Here is an 18,688-nt window from a genome sequence, read left to right as displayed (position 1 = left end):
GAGGTTGAAGCCAGAATACAGTGAATAAAACACTTTTGCCTTGCACCTGGCCTATCTGGGTTCAATCCCCAGAACTCCATATGGTTTCTTGAGGCTGTCAGGAATGCTCCATTAGAACACCTGTGCCAGGAGTGAGCCCTGACCACCTCCTGATGTGGCCAAAAACCTAAAACAAACAAACAAACACATACCACCAATCAACCTCTGAATCTCATTCCTATGATGATCCTTTTTATCTTATAGGACTAAACAAAAATTGTCTAAATATTACTATTGACTGGAGTTCCATAATGTCGTTTAAGTTATAACTTCAAATTATAGTAAATCACCTACTTGTTATATTTAGGCTAGTGCTTTCAAAAGGAAAAGGTAATGTGCCTGGTGCTTATTATATTTTGGGATATTAAAGGAAAGCATTTTCCTCTGGAATGCAATAGAAATCCTTAACCTTTCATAGTTCCAGTCGAGGGTCACAGTTCAGTAGGACAAGAATCTGTTGTTCACCCTTTACAAGGTGGTTGAGCAGCCAAGAAGAAATATTTTAAAAAGGGTGTTGTTTTTGGAGATGAAAATAGTTGTAAACGTAGGAGCCAGAGAGATAGCATGGAAGTAGGGCATTTGTCTGGCATGCGGAAGGACGGTGGTTTGAATCCTGGCATCCCACATGGTCCCCCGAGCCTGCCAGGAGTGATTTCTGAGTGTAGAGCCAGGAGTAAACCCCTGAGCGCTGCTGGGTGTGACCCAAAAAAAATGAAAACAAAAACGATAAAAAGAAAATAGTTGTGAACTTAATTTTTTTTTTAATCCTCTGTGTTTCAAAAGCTTTTCAGTGAGCATGGGGCAGGAGCAGAGGCACAATGGTAAGGCGTGTTTACCTTGCAAGCAGCTGGCCAAGGACGGACCTCGGTTCGATCCCCTGGCATCCCATATGGTTCCCCAAGCCAGGAGCAATTTCTAAGCGTATAGCCAGGAGTAACCCCTAAGTAACCATGTGTGGCCCTAAAACAAACAAAAACTTTCCAGTGAGCAATACAACTTTCACAGCAAATTGAATCTATTAATCTGTTCTGTTGCAGAAGTCCAGCCCTACTCAATTCAGTAAGCTGTCTTGCTAGGTGAAACTGACTGGGACACCAGGAAATTCCTTGACTTGCACCCCATTCTGGACACTCATTCTTCCTTAACTCTGCAAGATGGGGTTCCAACAGAGCCTGGAATAAACCTCACCCTCAGGGCCTTTGCTATGCCTTAAGTATGCGGAAATTGTATCTGCATAAACACCATAGGGTCTCTGGACACACTGGAGCTCCAGGTTCAGGTCTATGACTTTCCACAGCCACCAGGAGTAAGGGCTAGCAGCATGGGATACTTGGGGAGAATGGGAGGGAAGGTCCCAGACACACATTTCCCTCCCAGTCCTAGGACCATTTCTCCAGCACCTCAGCTCACCAAGCAGGTTTGGGATCTGTTGTGCAGATGTCACTTACTAAAAGAACAGGATGGCATGGCAGATCTTAAGTGCTCTCTGAACTGGGCTGCTATCTGACTTTTAGGTCAACTTATTCAAGCAGAGTGGCAACAAGAGCCCAGGAAGACACTAGCAGTCGTCATGCTCTTATTTAGTGTGGGTGGGCCTTGGAAATAGAATGAGGTGAGATCTTGAAAAGTCCTACCTGACCTCTGAAACAGTTTGCATCCCTGCATAAGTGGGCAGCTGATCAGAAAGGTTACCCAAAAGGGCCAGAACACAGTACAGCAGGTCACACCCATATGGACTCAGAGCCCCTCTAGAAGTAATTCCTAGTACAGAGCCAGAAGTAACTCCTGATTATTGCTAGGTGTGTCTCCACCTTTACCCTTACCCCCCAAAAATAATAATAACCCAAATAAAATGGTTGTGAAGTGTTAGCAATGTAAATTTCTCCACCAGTGACATTGCCCTTATGTGCCAAGTTGTGATAACAAAGTCAGTTCTGTCTTCTCCAGTCATTTCTCTCAGACTGGAAAACCAAGTGCTTAAGCTTCTCAGTGAAACCACCCTATGCACCACTCTGGAGGTGACTGTTGGAGTGTGTGCCTGAGTCTGTGCATCTTTCTACTAAGGAAGAATAAAGAGATCTTAGCCAGAGCTGTTTTATTACTCTAGTTCCCAAGGTGGCATCTTGTGCAGGGCTAATCTGACACAAATGTTTTTGTCAAAGGTAACAAGAAGCAGAAAAAAATATTCCCATGCTCTGTGAATTTTTTAAAAATAATTATTTGAGCACTATGGTTACAAACATATTTGTAGTTGGGTTTTAGTCATAATGTGTAACTGCCAGTGCAACTTTCCCACCACCAGTGTTACCCATTTCCCGCTTCCCCTACTCCCTGCCTGTCTTTGAGGCATTCTCTATATCATTGTCATGGTAGTTGTTAGTGTAGTTATTTCTCTAAATGCACTCGCTGCTCTTTATGGTAAGCTTCATATTATGGTTTGGTCTCTCTGGCCGGCCTCTCTACTGTCTTTAGGTAATTACCATACTCCTATTTTTCTTACGTTCCATAGATTAGTGAAACTATTCTATGTCTATCTCCCACTGACTTATTTCACTAAGCAAAATAGTCTCCATGTCCATCCTCATGGCTTTCCTAACAGCTGCAAAATATTCCATTGTGTAGATGTTAACACAGGTTCTTTAGCCACTCATTTGTTATCAGACACCTGGGTTATCTCAGGTTCTGGCTATTGTAAATAGAGCTGCAAAAAAGATAGAGGAGTGCAGAGGGCATTTTTGTATAGTTTTTGTTTTCCTAGGGTATATTCCTAGTAGTGGTATAGCTGGATCATATGGGAGCTGAATTTTCAGTTTTTTGAGGAATATCAATACGGTTTTCCAGAAAGGCTGGACTAGATGGCATTCCTACCAGCAGTGAGTAAGAGTTTCTTTCTTCCCACATCCCCACCAGCACTGTTTGTTCTTGTTCTTTGTGATGTGTGTCAGTCTCAGATGTGAGATGATACCTCATTGTTTTCATTTGCTTCACCCTGGTGATTAGTGTTGTGGAGCATTTTTTCATGTGTTTTTTGTCCATTTGTATTTCTTCTTTGAGAAAGTGTCTGTTCATTTCTTCTCCCCATTTTTTGATGAGGTTAGATTTTTGTTGTTGAGTTCTGTCAGCACCTTATATATCTTAGATATTAGTCCCTTATCTGATGGGTATTGGGTGAATAGATATTCTTATTCCATGTGTGGCCTTTGTATCCTAATTACTGTTTCCTTTGAGGTGCAGAAGCTTCTCAGTTTAATGTAGTCCCATTTGTTTATCTCTGCTTCCACTTGTTTGCATATTGGTGTTTCCTTTTTGAAGATGCCTTTAGTTTTAATATCATGAAGTGTTTTGACTAAGTTTTCTTATAGATTCAGATCTTTAATTCATTTTGATTTGACTTTTGTGCATGGTGTTAGAAAGAGGTTCGAGTTCTCTTTTTTTGCTTGTGGCTAACTAGTTCTCCCAACACCACTTGTTGAAGAGGCTTTCTTTTTTTACATTTTGTGTTTCTTGCCTCTTTATCAAAAATTAATTGATTGTAAATCTGGGAGTCATTCTCTAAATACACAAATCTATTCCACTGATCTGAAGGTCTGTCTTTATCCCAATACCATGCTGTTTTAATGACTATTGCTTTGTAGTACAATTTAAAGCTGAGGAAAGTAATGCATTCTATTTTTTTTCCTAAGGGTTGCTTTTGGCATTCATGGGCACTGTTGTTCCAAGTGAATTTCAGGAGTGTTTGATCCACTTCTTTGAAAAATGTCACCACCACCACTAAAATCACCACCATCTACCCACTAAAAAGTTAAAAAAAAAAAAAAAAAAAAAGAAAAGAAAAGAAAAATGTCGTTGGTATCCTTATAGGGATTGCATTAAATCAGTGCAATGTGTTGGGAATATTGCCATTTTAATGATGTTAATCCTCCCAATCCATGAACAGGGTATATGTCTCCATTTCCTGTGTCTCTTATTTCTAGAAGCAGTGTTTTGTAATTTTTATTTGTATTCTTCACCTTTTTAGTTAAGTTGACTTCAAGGTATTTGAGTTTCTGTAGTGCTATTGTGAGTGAGATTTTTTTTTCTGGGGGGGAGTCACACCCGGCAGCACTCAGGGGTTACTCCTGGCTCTATGCTCAGAAATCACTTCTGGTAAGCTCTGGGGACCATATGGGATGCCGAGATTTGAACCACCATCCTTGTGCATGCAAGGCAAACACCTTACCTCCATGCTGTCTCTCCAGCCCCAGGATTGGTTTTTTAATGTCTATTTCTTCTCTACATTATTTGTGGATAAGAAGGCCATTGATTTTTGTATGTTAATTTTGTGGCCTGCCACTTTGCTATATGAATATATTGTTTCTAGGAGCTTTTGGCTAGTCTTTAGGGTTTTCTAAATCTAGTATCATGCAATCTACAAACAGCAAGAGCTTGACTTCTTCCTTTCCTATCTTGATGCCCCTGCTATTTTTTTCTTGCCTAATTGTTATGGCAAGTACTTACAGTACCATGTTGGATAGGAGTGGCAAGAGAAGAAAGCCTTGTTTTGTGCCAGATTTTAAGGAAAAGACTTTCAGTTTTGCTCCATTCTATTTTTGTCTATTCACATTCTTTGAATATTTTTTCCATTGTCTGATCATTTGTTTTAAGGCTCTGTTGTATGGAGTGGTTATGCATCTCATTTTTTAGCTCACTGACTCTATCCTCAGCCACTATTACTCTGTTGAAGAGGCTTTTCAGTTAGGTTTTCATTTTACCAAGTTTTTTAGTCTTGTTATTTCAGTTTGGAGTTTTCTCGTTTCTACTTTTATATTCTCTTGATTCTTATTTTCGGTTTATTCAGTTCATTCCATGTTTTCCTCGAGTTTTATAAACATCCTTCATATTTCTTCTCTAATGTCCTTATCTGAGAGGCTAATGGGTGGTTGGTACTTTTTGGGTCATCAGAGATGCCATTTTCATTCTCTAAGCATGGTGGAGGCCTTCGTTGTTTCTCCATTGTCACACTTGTAGTGTGGCATTTTCTTTCTTTCTTTTTTTTGTTTTGTTTTGTTTGGGTTTTGGTTTTTGGGTCATACCCAGCAGAGCTTAGGGGTTACTCCTGGCTCTATGCTCAGAAATCACTCCTGGCAGTCTCAGGGGACCATATGAGATGCCGGGATTCGAACCACTGACCTTCTGCATGCAAGGGAAACACCTTACCTCCATGCTATCTCTCCAGCCCCTTGTTTGGCATTTTTTATGTGTTGTGCTACAGTTCATTAATTAGAATTGTTTGGCCATGGAGCAGAGCAGAGCAGCGTACTCCTGGCTTCGCCCTTTAGGACAGAGTCCATATACGTATGTTGATGTGCTGTGTTCTGTTGTGTGTGGGGTGTGGGCGGAAGCTTTGCTTTTCTAGGCAATGTTCTTCTTTTGCCTGGTGCTGCTGGCAGGTTGGGATGGGGTCCACTTCAGCTCTGTGCATTATTAAGTCTGGGAAGTGGTAGCATTTGGTGCAAATATAGGATTGATGCAAGTGCTATTTCAGAAGGAAATGCAGGGAAAGCCATGTTGTATGGTGAAGAGCTAGTCCTATTGTGTGGGCCCTCTCCTCCCCATCTTGTCCCATACGATTGAATATAGATGACTTCACCAAAAGTGGGCTAACTTTACCAAAGCTACCAAGGTGGAGCCCCCACACTCTAGCCTCCTTCTCTGATCTCACAAAATTTTCTAAAAAATGGAGTGACTGGCTGATTCAAGATTCTTATGGGGGAGTGAGAGGGATCCTCACCAGGAAGTGGTCAGAAATGACTTCTGGCTCTCCACTCAGTTCAGAGGTCACTCCTAGTGGACTTGGCTACCATATGAGATGCCTGGGATCGAACCTCTGTCAGTCAGATGCAAAGTGCCCTATCTACTGTACTATCACTGGCCCTATAAGTGATTGTTTAGCTTCCTGGTCAGAGCAACAACAAGATCTTGTTTGGGACTGGGAGGTAAGTACAGTGGTTAAAACACATGTGCCTGACCAGGGCTCAATTTCTGAGACCACATGTTTCCCCAAACAGTATAAGGTGTAGCCCTAGGGGCACTTAGTACTGCAGAGGACTCGCAGGTATCCGCAGCACTACAGGGATTGAGTAGCACAATATCCAAACTCGACAGAATTTCCAGGTCTTCTGAACACTTCCTGTGGGACCCCATTCCTCATCTCTAATCAAGTCTTTTGCCTTTAGCATGAGCTTGTGTGACAGCTTGCTGAATGAACAGGGCAGAAAGCCTGTTCATAGCGCTGAGAAAACTGTTGAACCAACTAGTGTCCTTTGTCACCCTCTCCGAGATAGGATCTTCAGTTTTCGGAGCTAACACACACACTGACACCTATCTTTTATATTGGAGAGTGTACTTTTGTCACCTTGGGATGTTTTTCTTAAGATTTGGAAGTATTATCACTAGTGTTGAAAATAAAATGTACCCGAGTGAGGCATGTTGTTTGCGGGGAGGCTCCCATACCTGATGGTGCTTGGGAGACTGCATAGGGCAATGCTGGGGCAACACAAGGTGCATACAAGGCAGATGCTTACCCTCTGTGCTCTCTCTTGTCTAGGTGGCACCTACTTACTACGACACCCTGATTGTGTTCATTGTTCAGAGAGAAAAAACACTAGTTGAGGCTAGTAAATAAAAAAAAAAGTGTTCCTTGAAGTCAGAGATGGTAGATTTGCTACACTTAAGCTCACTCGAACATTGCTGGTATCTCCTTACTGTCATTTGGGATAACAAATACTAATCATTCCCTCACTTCAATACTTTAAGACATTAGTTGACTGATTTGAGAGTATTAATCACAATTAAAATACTTTGTCCAACACAAATACCATCATTTGTTGCTGAATGCTCTAATCTTAATGGCATTTTAAGCACTAATGAAATGAAGGCAGTTTGTTTCTTGAATTGATTAAATAAGACGTTTGTCATTGCACAGAGCAAGCCAGACATCAGTGGGCAGACCAGTGAAGTCTTACCGTATTCAAAAGATTTGTCCGTGGACATGTCACTTTTGTCTTATTTCTACCTGCTTGAGTACTGTTCCTTGTTCTTAACAAATCCTTGAGATAACACTAGTTTTTTTTGTTTTGTTTTGTTTTTCAGAACCAGTCACCGAAGGGCTCTGGATTTAGGCTAATATTAAACAATTCACCACAGGCAATTGTGGCATTTTCTAAGGTGTCTAACAAGCAGGATCATTTCAGCAAGACCTTCCTAGCAGAAGGCTAAAAAAAAATTTCAGCAAATAGAATAGTAGATGGGAAATGTCAAAAGAGAAATTGGGTTTCTATTTTGAGAATAGTAAAACCATTACTTCCAATGTGGTCAAGTTTAGAATGAGTTACAGCCAATGACCATACCAGTTAACCCTTTCAACAAGCAGTGAATTTAGGCTCAACCTTTCAGGATTCTTTGGAATCCTTACAGGGACTTGATCTTTGAAGGCCCAGTTTCCTCTCTAGGCTGCTGCACTCAGTGGTCTTCAGGTTCCCTTCAGTGGTGCTATGACCTAGCTAAGGGACCCACTGAGCAGCAAGGCATGTTCTGAATCAGCCCTGCTTTGAAGCAGGTTGGGACATAACTGTCATGGTGCCAAAGACTTCTGGCATCAGAGGGGCACCTGTAATCAAATACTGGTAAGTTGTTTCACACACACACACACACACACACACACACACGTATTTTGTTTGTTTCTGGACCACACCCTGCTGTACTCAGGGCTTACTCCTGGTGGATTCAGTGTAACATTTGAGGTTTTGGTGATCATACCTGGACTAGAAGTATGTAAGATAAATATGCCCTAACTGCTTTACATTCACTCGAGTCCTATGTATAAAAGTTTAATCAAAATAGATGAAAGACCTTGATAAATATTTAAATCCATAAAATATATGGAGGGAAATATATGGTATTAATATCAATCGCATCTAAACAATAACTAAAGCAACAGCAAAAATAATTAAAAGGAACATACCAAGCTAAAAGGTTTCTGCACTGAATAATACATGATGCTTAATTAAAAAGACACTTAATCCTACTGGATGGTAGTAAAAAGGTCATAAACTATACATTTAACAAAAAGCTAGTATACAAAATATATAAAGCTCTTACAAAGCTAAACAACAACAAATAATTTTTAAAGTGGGGGAAATTATATGAACAGACTCTTCTTCCAAGAAGACACAGAGATGGCCAACAGGCATATGAGAAGTGTTTAGTACTACTTATCAGGGAAATGCCAACAAAATGACAACCAAATATTACTTCACACCACTGGAGCAGCCTAGTGCTCAAGTACTTCTCTGAGAGCAGTACTCAAGAGTAGCTTTGATGCTCAGGGACCATGCGGTGCCAGGAATTGAATTCAGCCCTCTCGCATGCAAAATATGTGCCCATCCAGTTGAATTATTTCTGCAATCCTGCTTACTAGCTGTTGGTGTGACTGTCATCTGGTTCAACTTCCTAGAAAAGAATATGGAGAGAGCTGAGTTCCTGAAAATCTCCTCTGAAAACTGCTGCAGTTGCTACTTTTCTCAGGACCCTCACCCTCACCAGGAAAGGTCTCAGGCTGCTCCTCCTGTTTCCTCTGCTGTGCTTAGTCTCAGCTGACATTCACTATCATTCCTATGACAAGGTCCCAGTGCTGGGCTGTGTGGATCAATAGTCCTGTCACCCAGAACCAAAACAAAAAATGTCTGACAACTAGTGTGTACTTATTCAGAAGTGGGTTTACTCTAACCTTCGAAGTGGCACACCAGAAGTATCCTGTTGGGAGGTCTTCAATCAAACTGTCCATAAGCTGAACATCAACTACAATACAACCAGGGGCCGGAGAGATAGCATGGAGGTAAGGCGTTTGCCTTTCATGCAGAAGGTCATCTGTTCGAATCCCGGCACCCATATGGTCCCCCAAACCTGCCAGGAGTGATTTCTGAGCATAGAGAGCCAGGAGTAACCCCTGAGTGCTGCTGGGTGTGACCCAAAAACAAAAAACAAACAAAAACAAAAAACTACGATACAACCTGCTGCCAGAAGGACAACTGTAATACCCAGACTCTCAGCCTTATCCCTGCTCTGGCCCTTAACTTCCTCACCTCATTGGCTGGTCTTAGTTTCTGGCTTCTGCACTAAGATGATCTTCATGGTTCTTCCCACCCAATTTAGCCTGAGATTCTCTCCTAATATGCTGGCTTTCCAGAAGGGTCTTACCCTAACCATCTTTGCTCTGAAAAGCATTTCAATAGATCCTTCAAGTTGCTTTAATTGAAGATGGTCTCCCTATCTACCTTTTCACTGTCTATCCTCTACTTTACCAAGGTCTTCCATTTCCCTCTCAACTACTTGAAGTCCCCATTGTCTCAAAGAAAGGCTCCCCACTTTGTCCCCTGCATCCTGCTGTACCCTACTTTGGGAGTGATTGGGATATGACCTTGAAAGGGGATTTCTTATCTGTTTCCATTGGAGACTCCCAGGAAGGACCTGTTAGTTTGGGCTGATCCCTCAAATTTTGATTGGCAGTATATCCCATTCCCATACTTTCTCTTTTCCATTGAATTTAGTCTGTGTCTGAAAAAAAGTAAAAGAATAAGGAGACTTCCCTTAAAAGTAAAAACAAAACTTCCATATGGCCCAGGGATTTTATTCCTTTGCATTTACCCTAAAAGCATAAAAACATTAATTCAGACAGAAATATAGGCATGCTGATGTTTGCTGCAGCAGTATTTGCAATAGCCGTGATCTGCAAACAACCCAAATACCAACAACAAATGAGTGGAGAAAATTAATTGTGGTTTATAAACACAATGGAATACTACTCAGCTCTTAGAAAAATAGAAATTTTGCCATTTACTACAACTTGGATTGAATGAAAATGACAAGTGAAATAAGCCAGCAGGAGGACAAATACCAGATGTCCTCACTCATGTGTGACACATAAAGAAGCAAAACAAACAAATAGAAAGTGCTCAATAAAACCAAGCCCTGTGACTCTGATAACAGGATTGGGTGAGACTGAGGCAGAGGTCTGGGGCAGACAAAAACGGATCTGGGGACTGTGATGAAGGGATTTTGGTGCTTTGGTGAAGGTGGTACCATGGCTTTGTATACCAAGAGCATAAATATTAACAGTAGCATTTATGTGATTGGCATTTCATATAAGAGAAACAATTGTTGTTAGTGTTTAACAAATATTTGTGTAGCTCCTGATTGCAAAAGCAAGAAAACTGTGATTGAAAAGAAAGAAAAAGGATAGTTGGATAGAGTGGCCTGCAGCCTGTGGCTGGAGGTTGTGACCATCTTTCTCTGGAAGAATCACCTCCTTATGCCCTTTTCATTCTAATTAGGTCAAGATTAGAACTGCAAGGACACTTCTGTATGAGTAAGAACTCCAGGCCCCCACCAGACAGAAGTGTCCAATAAACACTGCCCTGATAACGTCCTGTGTCTCTTCATTACCGTCTAAAATAATACACCCAGGGCCCTTTCTCCATCATATTCTGTGCATACCATGTCTGCATTCTATGTTCCTCAGCTGCAGCACTTAAGGAGGTTCATCTGCCTTCCCTGAATGGGTCTTAGTCCTGCAGAGGGCTTTGTCCCCGACCCTCAGACTTCCCTTGGTTTTGGTTTCCTACCACTCAGTATCTTTGGCCTCCTCAGACTCTAAGAAAATCTCCTCTGCGGGCAACAGACACAGCTCAGAGGTGACAGTACCTGCTTTGCTAGCCAGAGGCCAGTGCAGTGTGGGCTCCACTGTTCTCCACAACCAGGTGCTATCCCAAGGGCTCTGTGATCGGGGATCCCAAGTGCCACCCCAAATGGCATAATCTGCAAGTGTGTGAACTGCAGTGAGCTCTGCCACCACCAAGGAGCATAAGAACCATCATGACTAGTATTAGCGTGCCAGTGCCACAACTGAGCATGGAGACAGCAAAGAGAGAGAGGCTCAGGAACAGTCGAAGAACAAATATTCTTCTCTCTATTCTCATCTATGTGTCCCTGGTGTCTCTTTCAGGAAGGTCTGTCCTGAGCTCAGTAAATCTGCCAACAGGACCTGAGCAGAGAGCTCCTAGTGTGTGTGAGCAGGTGAGGGTGGAGAGTGAGTCTCCCCCCACCATCCATGGTCAGAAAGAACAGGACTATGTTGCAGGTTAGAGTCTTCTGGGTCTGACTGTCTTATCCTCCTGTCCTCCTGGGTTAGCTGAATCCTCCCAGTTCTGTCCATGACCTTCCTTAACACCCTGGTATGTGCAGGGTGGGTGGCTTTATTAAATTTATTTTCAAAATCAGCGTAAATCAGGAATCCTTATGGATTATCTCAATTTCTCTGAGGGCACAAGAGCTATGGTTGAGGAAAAGATACTTTGCTGCAGTTCCTCTGCAGCCCAGAGTACCCTGCATACATCACAGTGCTGAAGGACATGGATTTCAGTCTTTCAACTCAAAGATCTTTTTGTTTGTTTGTTTTGTTTTGTTTTGTTTTGTTTTGGGGCCATACCTGGCGATGTTCCTGGCTATGTGCTCAGAAATCGCTCCTGGCACAGGGGACCATATTGGATGCCAGAGGATCAAATCATGATCTGTCCTAGGCTAAGTCAGCCATGTGCAAGGCAAATGCCCTACTGATGCACCACTGCTCTGGCCCCTCAAAGATCATTTTTAATTAGGCTCAGGGAAATATTTCTTTGGGAATTCAAAAGATGGTTATTAAACTGCAGAAGGCCATTTCTTCTACAATTAAAGACTACTTTTTTTTTTTTTTTTGGCTCAAACAAGATCTTTTCTGAGAAACCACCTGTATTCTGGTATTTTAACATTTTATTCCTCATCCTTCCTCCACCTCATGTCTGGATTCATATTGTCCTAGACATTGAGCACCACCTTTCAAACTCATTTTTCCATTTTGAGGTATGCGAGAAAGTTAATCATACCTGCATATATAAGGATTCACAAAAAAAAAACACAAAACTGCAGTAGTTTCAAACCTATTATATGTGAGGAACCATTTCCAGAAGAAATAATGACCAGAAGACACAATAAAAGCAGTGGAATAAGTTCTTCTTTAAATTAATTATAAGTAAAATAAGTGAATAAAATTCAAGAGCACTTTGAAAATTGATATTCACCATTTGTTGAAACTGGGCTTTATTTCATTATAGAAAGAAAGGGGAACATGTAACTTAATAACGTTGTGGGACTTAGGTGACTGATAAATGTGCTTCACAGTTTTGATGATCTCAGTATATTGTCTGGGCTGCACCTGAGTTAAAGTATCACTAAGAAGAGAGTTATCTCTCTTCCTTTCTGCCTCTCCCTTCCACTGTCCCTCTGCCCCTCTCTCTCTCTTCCTTTCTTTCCCCTCCTTCCTTCCCTCCCTCTCTTCCCCTCTCTCTCTTTCACTGTCTCCCTCATTATCTCTCAGCCACATTTGCTATGTTGGGGAGTTATTTTCAGCAATGCTCTAAGTACATGTAGTACTGGGGCTCAAATCTTGGGCTTCTTCATGCAAAATATGCACTTCAGTCCTTTGAGACATCCCCAAGCCTGAGAATTACTTCTCTCTCTCTCTCTCTCTCTCTCTCTCTCTCTCTCTCTCTCTCTCTCTCTCTCTCTCTCTCTCTCATCCTCTTTTAAGCAGGGCAGGTGATGGGGATAGATCACATCTGGCTGTACTCAAGGCTTACTTCTGGTCTGTGCTCGGGAGGGGGCGTCACTTTTTTTTTTTTTTTTTTTGCTTTTTGACTCACACCCAGAAACTCTCAGGGATCACTCCTGGCTCTGCTCTCAGAAATCACTCCTGGCAGGCATGGGGAACCCATATGGATGCCGGAATTCGAACCACAGTCTGTCCTGGGTCAGCCGTGTCCAAGGCAAATGCCCTACTTCTCTGCTATTTCTTCGGCCCCCAGGGGTCACTCTTGATGGTGCTTGGGGTATTGTGTACATTGCTGGGAACCACATTCTGGTGGGTTACTTGCAAGGTAAGCACCTTAACCCCTCTACTATCTTGTTGGCCTAAATGACCTCTTTTTAAGATAATGATCTCTTCTGGACTAAGGATATGGGACAAGTAGGTCAGATTTTTCTTTTCTGTTTGTACATTCATAAAATGCTAGCTATAGAATAGAAGTTGCTGGAGAATTTTTTTTTCAAGATAACCCTTGTTTTATTTAAAAAAAAAAACCACACACACACAATAACTTTTTTTGAGGGAAAGAAATTTCTCCAGTGAGATTAGGAGCCACCAAGGGAAGCCATGCAATATCACAATTGAATCCAGGGCCCTGTGAATACCAGGCAGGCATTCTGGCCCTTTGAGTTATCTTTCTGGCCAACCTAAACCGGCTTATAGGCTGAAGGCTTTTCTGTGCTGTCCATGTATTATATGTTTTGTGTTTTCAGTTCAGGCACCTGGCTAATGAGCCATGAGAAGACTTACTATTGGATCTTCTAGTGGCCACCTTCCTTGCTCTAGACAGACTCTGGAAATTTCTACACTGTAAAGCTCTGGGGAGTGGGGAGTGGGGAGCCCAGAGCCTCCAACAGGAGCTTTCCGCCTGGAGAGATTCTATGGTTGGGTTCCCACCACATGAGCTTTGAGATGCTCATCAACAATGCTATCCAGGAAGAAGAGCAGTGTGGAGAGGAGAGTGGCCAGGGGCTGGACAATAAAGGAGTCGGACTTGCTGCCTCAGATGCCAAACTGTGGTCCTCTACCCTGCCTTTGTCATTCTGACTTTGAGTCCTGGCTCATTAAGCCTAGGTTTTATAGGCCAAAGGCTCTGGTTTCTTTCCTGAACTTCCTTCCTAATAAATAGCACGTTCCTTTTGGCTGTTGTTTCTTTGGATTGCTTGGATTTGCAAAGTTTGAAGAGTTTGGGTTTTTAAAGAACAAGCCTTCAAGCCTTTTCTTTGAGGCTGTAATTCTCTGGCAGTCTCCGCTTCCTTTCGTTGCTTGCGACTTTGATCATGCAGACTCTTAGTATGGCAGATGATTAAAAGCATGTAGATGTCAACTGAGAGCAGCCGGGGAGACATCTGAAAGGCTCTGTTTAGTCCTCTGTGAATCAAGAAAGGTCAGGGGCATGGTATTGTTCAAAATTTTAATTCTGCTACTTACTCACTGGGTACAGGTACTCTACCATGAGAAGGCTTCTTTATACTCTTTGAAACTGTCAAACTCATGCATATAAGAACAGTGATACCCACCGGCTTTTAAGAGGCGTAGCATGCTACCCCATCTAGAGGCACCAGCTCACTGAATCCTCAAAAGATCTGATAAATTATCCTGTCTCATCTGGGAAACTGCAGGGGTGAGGGTTCATAGGTGCTCTAGGCTCCTGGCAGGAAAGGAACCAAGTCTGGTCAGGAAATCTGGGTTTGGTCTCAACCCTTCTCACAAAAAATGTAAGCTCCTCAGAAAAATGCAGGCAACATTCTTACTTTGAGCGAAGCTTTTGTGATCCTGCAAAACAGTTCTTCTCAGCAAAGAAAGGACCTAGGCAGGGGATGGAGGGGAGCTGGGAAGAAAGGAATGTTGGCCGTTTTCTACTCCTATTGTGCTTAATAAAATTTCATTATGTTTTAGAACTTTCCTTATCAATTCTTTCCTTTTTACTGACTTAAGAAGTACAGAAAAAATATCCTCAAACTGCCAGGCTGCAAACAATTCAGGATGACAACACATTTGTTAATTAATCTATAATGCATATGGTTTTTCATTGTTTTTCTCCCACCACCAGAAAAAATCCTATCTTTCTGACATTAATTGTTGCTGATTCACCCACAGAGATTCAATCTTTCACTATGAATTTGATGTTAAGTGTGAACTTTCTCACAAATGTCTTTTGTTAGATGGGGACATTCCATTCTACTCCAAGTGTATTGATTAGGTTTTATTTGTTTGTATGTTTTTGTTTTGGTGGTGCTCAGGGGTTACTCCTAGTTCTTCATTCAGGTGTCATTCCTGATGGTGCTAAGGGAACCATATGTGATGCTGGGAATTGAACCTGGGTCAGGCACGTGCAAGGTAAACATTCTACCCACTGTGCTATTGCTTAGCCTGTTGATTAGCTTTCAATCATAAAGGAATTGTTAAATTTTTTCAAACAATTGTTAGATCTTTTTTTTTGGGGGGGCCACACCCAGCAGTGCTCAGGGGTCACTTCTGGCTGTCTGCTCAGAAATAGCTCCTGGCAGGCACGGGGGACCATATGGGACACCGGGATCGAACCAACGACCTTTGGTTTGGATCGGCTGCTTGCAAGGCAAACGCCGCTGTGCTATCTCTCCGGGTCCACAATTGTTAGATCTATTGAGATTACTGCATGGTTTTCTTATTTATCTTATTGATAATGATACCTTAGGTAAGGTTTTTTAGGATTTAAATCTTACATTCTTGGGACTGGAGATGTGGTTCAGTGGTAGAGCATTCACCTTGCATGTTTGGATTTTTTTTTCCCTCATGCACATGTTAATCTTATGTTCTTCAAATAAATCTCATTGAGTCATGAGGTATAATACATTTTTATATTTGCTGTATTAGTCACTGTTCAACATACTTGTTGAGGATTTTCTGTATCTATATGTAATTTTTTTCTTTTTTTTAGGAGAGAAAAGAGAGAAGAGGAGACAAGAGAGAGGAAGAGAGAGAGAGGAGAGGAGTGAGATAGGAGAGAGAAGAGAGAGAAAAGAGTGGAGAGAGGAGAGGAGAGGAGTGAGAGAGGAGAGAGGAGAAAAGAGGAAAGAAGAGAGACGAGGGAGAGAGAAAGGAGAGAGAAGAGGAGAGGAGAGAGGAGAGATAAAAGAGGAGAGGGAGAAAGAAAAGAGAGAAAGAAAGGAGAGAAGAGGAGAGGAGTGAGAGAGGAGAGAAAAGAGAGGGGAGAGAAATTAGAGGAAAGAAAAGAGAGGAGAGGGAGAAAAGAGAGGAGAGAGGTGAGGAGAGGAGAGAAAAGAGAGGAGGGGGAGAGAGAAGAAGAAAGGGGAGAGAGGAGCAGAGGAGAGGCAAGAGAAGATCTATATGTAATTTTAAAAACATACTAGTATACAGTTTTCTTTTGATGTCAGTCTGGTATGACATGTTGGTATTAGTGCCCTCATAGAGTAAGGTAAGAATAAGCTTCCTTTTTTTATTCTCTCCTTAGAAGAGGTTATGAAAATTGACTAAGTATTCTTTAAGTGTTGGTCAAAGTCACCAGTAAAATAAGTTGGGCCAAACTTTTCATTGTATGTAATTTCTAAATTTCTAAGCCAATCTCTTTTCTTATTATCAAGTTATTCAGTGTTTTCTTTTTTTGCCCTGACTAGTTTCACTAGGTTTTAAAGGCCTTTCTAGAAAATTTTCATTTTGTTTAAATTAGCCGATTTGTTGGTTTTATATAGTTTCTAATATTTCCTTATTACTTTACACCCATAAATTTGATGACATTATCCCTCTTTAATTCCTGATTTTAGTGGAGGTTTTTCTCTCATTTTCTGAGTTAGGCTAAGTAAAAAGGTCTGTCAAGTTGTGTTGATCTTTTCAAAGAACCAATTTTTAGTTCCATTGATTTTTCTCTGTGGTGTTTTTACTCTTTGTTCCATTAATGTCTGCTCTAATTCTTCTCATTTCCTTTCTTCTGCTTGCTTTGAGTTTTGTTGCTCAGTACATATTTGTTAAATTATGAGATAAATAACAAATATATTTATATACCATAGATACATTTATAGAGGAAGATTTGGGAACTGCTGCTCTATGTAACAATCACATATGTCACTACAGAATAACCAAGCTCCTTGTTAGTCCTCAATCCTCCTCACCTTGCTTTAGACAACAGCTTCATCGTGAAATTTGCAGTTGGCATATGTGGGGGTACTGGGTCACTTTGGGAGTTAATGTCAATTTGCTCTTCTTTACCTTCTTCTGAGACATTTTTGCTCTCTTCAAACAGAGAGGTCAAACTAATTAACTCAGCTTTTGTTTGAAGAATCCCAGGCTAAAACTGTGGCAGCTCTATTTGAGAATCAGATTTAAGTTCTGGAAACACAACCTAGTCAAACTAGAAACTATTCATTTTCCTTTGGAAGCAAATGATGCAGTGGGAAACATTCCAGCTTATGTTCTTTATGTTTCTCCTTTAAAAGGAAGAGAGGGAACTGAGGTTCCCTTTAAAAGGAAGAGAGCTCATAGGATATGTATCTACACATGCAGGGACCCCAAGTTCCATCTCCAGCTCTATTTGGTGTCCAAAATATGCCGGATGTTGCCCTGGGGGCTCTCAGCAACACTAGGTCTGCGTAGTGAATGTAGTGCACGGGTGCGAGATATGTCCTGATTATCACCGGGTATAGCAACTGGTCTTCTAAGTACTGCTGAAAATAACTGGAAAAGAACAATAAAAAGATACATAAAACAAAATGAACGAGGCTTGTCATCCAATGTTAGTTGGGATTACTCAAAAAAAGATCTGAACGGCAAGCAGCCGATCTAGGACCTAAGGTGGTTGGTTCGAATCCCGGTGTCCCGTATGGTCCCCCGTGCCTGCCAGGAGCTATTTCTGAGCAGACAGCCAGGAGTAAGCCCCGAGCACCGCCGGGTGAGGCCCAAAAACCAAAAACCAAAAACCAAAAAAAAAGAAAAAAAAAAGATCTGGAGCAAGTGGTGTGGCCAGTCCTGAGATTTGTACATTTGTAAATCAAGGATGACCTCTGATATTAGGAGCCAATCTGAACAAATTGATCTACCTCCTAATGCCTGTTTTTAGTTCTTCTATCAGATCCTGGAAAGCTCTTTCTGGACAGATACCATTGAGATCTAGGAAATAAAGGCATGTCTTTGGCTTTCCTCTCAGCCCGCATAGTTTGCAGAAGTGAAATTTTTAGTTCAATATTGAAATATTGTCTGCACATGAGGCAAACAATATTTAAGTTCCTGTGAATCAGCACAGGGTCTTGCAACCAGAGAATGTGAGCACCTTTGTCTTGGTGGGACATGGGAACCTGCATGTTACAGACATTCCCACTAGTTGTTTGCAAGCTGCTTGAAGAGCACATTTAGAAAACAAGAGTGCTACGGTGACTTTCGCTATTTCTTGTTCACTGGCCTCATCATGGCAAATTCCTGCCCATACTGGTCCTCAGTGATGGCTTCTTTATTGCTTGTTATTTTTCCTAGGATAACGACATGCTTCTCCTCTGGGACTCCGTTTAGAGGAGAAACCACATACACCATGCATTTCTGCAGGAACACTAATTCATGCTATAACATTGCAGTAATTTCTTTCCTTGCCTCTTTCTCTCTCTCCCTCCCTCCTTCCTTACTTTCCCTTTCCTTTCCTCTTTTCTTTCTTTCTTCCTTCCTCCTTCCCTCCTTCCTTCCCTCTCTCCTTTCTTCCCTCTCTCATTCCTTTCTTCTTTCTTTCTTCCCTTCCCCTTCCTACCCTTCCAACTCCCTTCTTACTCCTTCTCCCTTCCTTCCCCTCCTTCTTACCTCCCTCCCTTCCTTCTTTCTTCCTTTCTTTCTTTCTTTCTTCCTTTCTTTCTTTCTTTCTTTCTATCTTTCTTTCTTTCTTTCTTTCTTTCTTTCTTTCTTTCTTTCTTTCTTTATATCTTTCTATCTTTCTTTCTTTCTTTCTTTCTTTCTCTC

Source organism: Suncus etruscus, chromosome 1 (genome assembly GCF_024139225.1).
Source record: "Suncus etruscus isolate mSunEtr1 chromosome 1, mSunEtr1.pri.cur, whole genome shotgun sequence".
Taxonomy (NCBI): domain Eukaryota; kingdom Metazoa; phylum Chordata; class Mammalia; order Eulipotyphla; family Soricidae; genus Suncus; species Suncus etruscus.
This window is presented reverse-complemented; position numbering follows the sequence as displayed.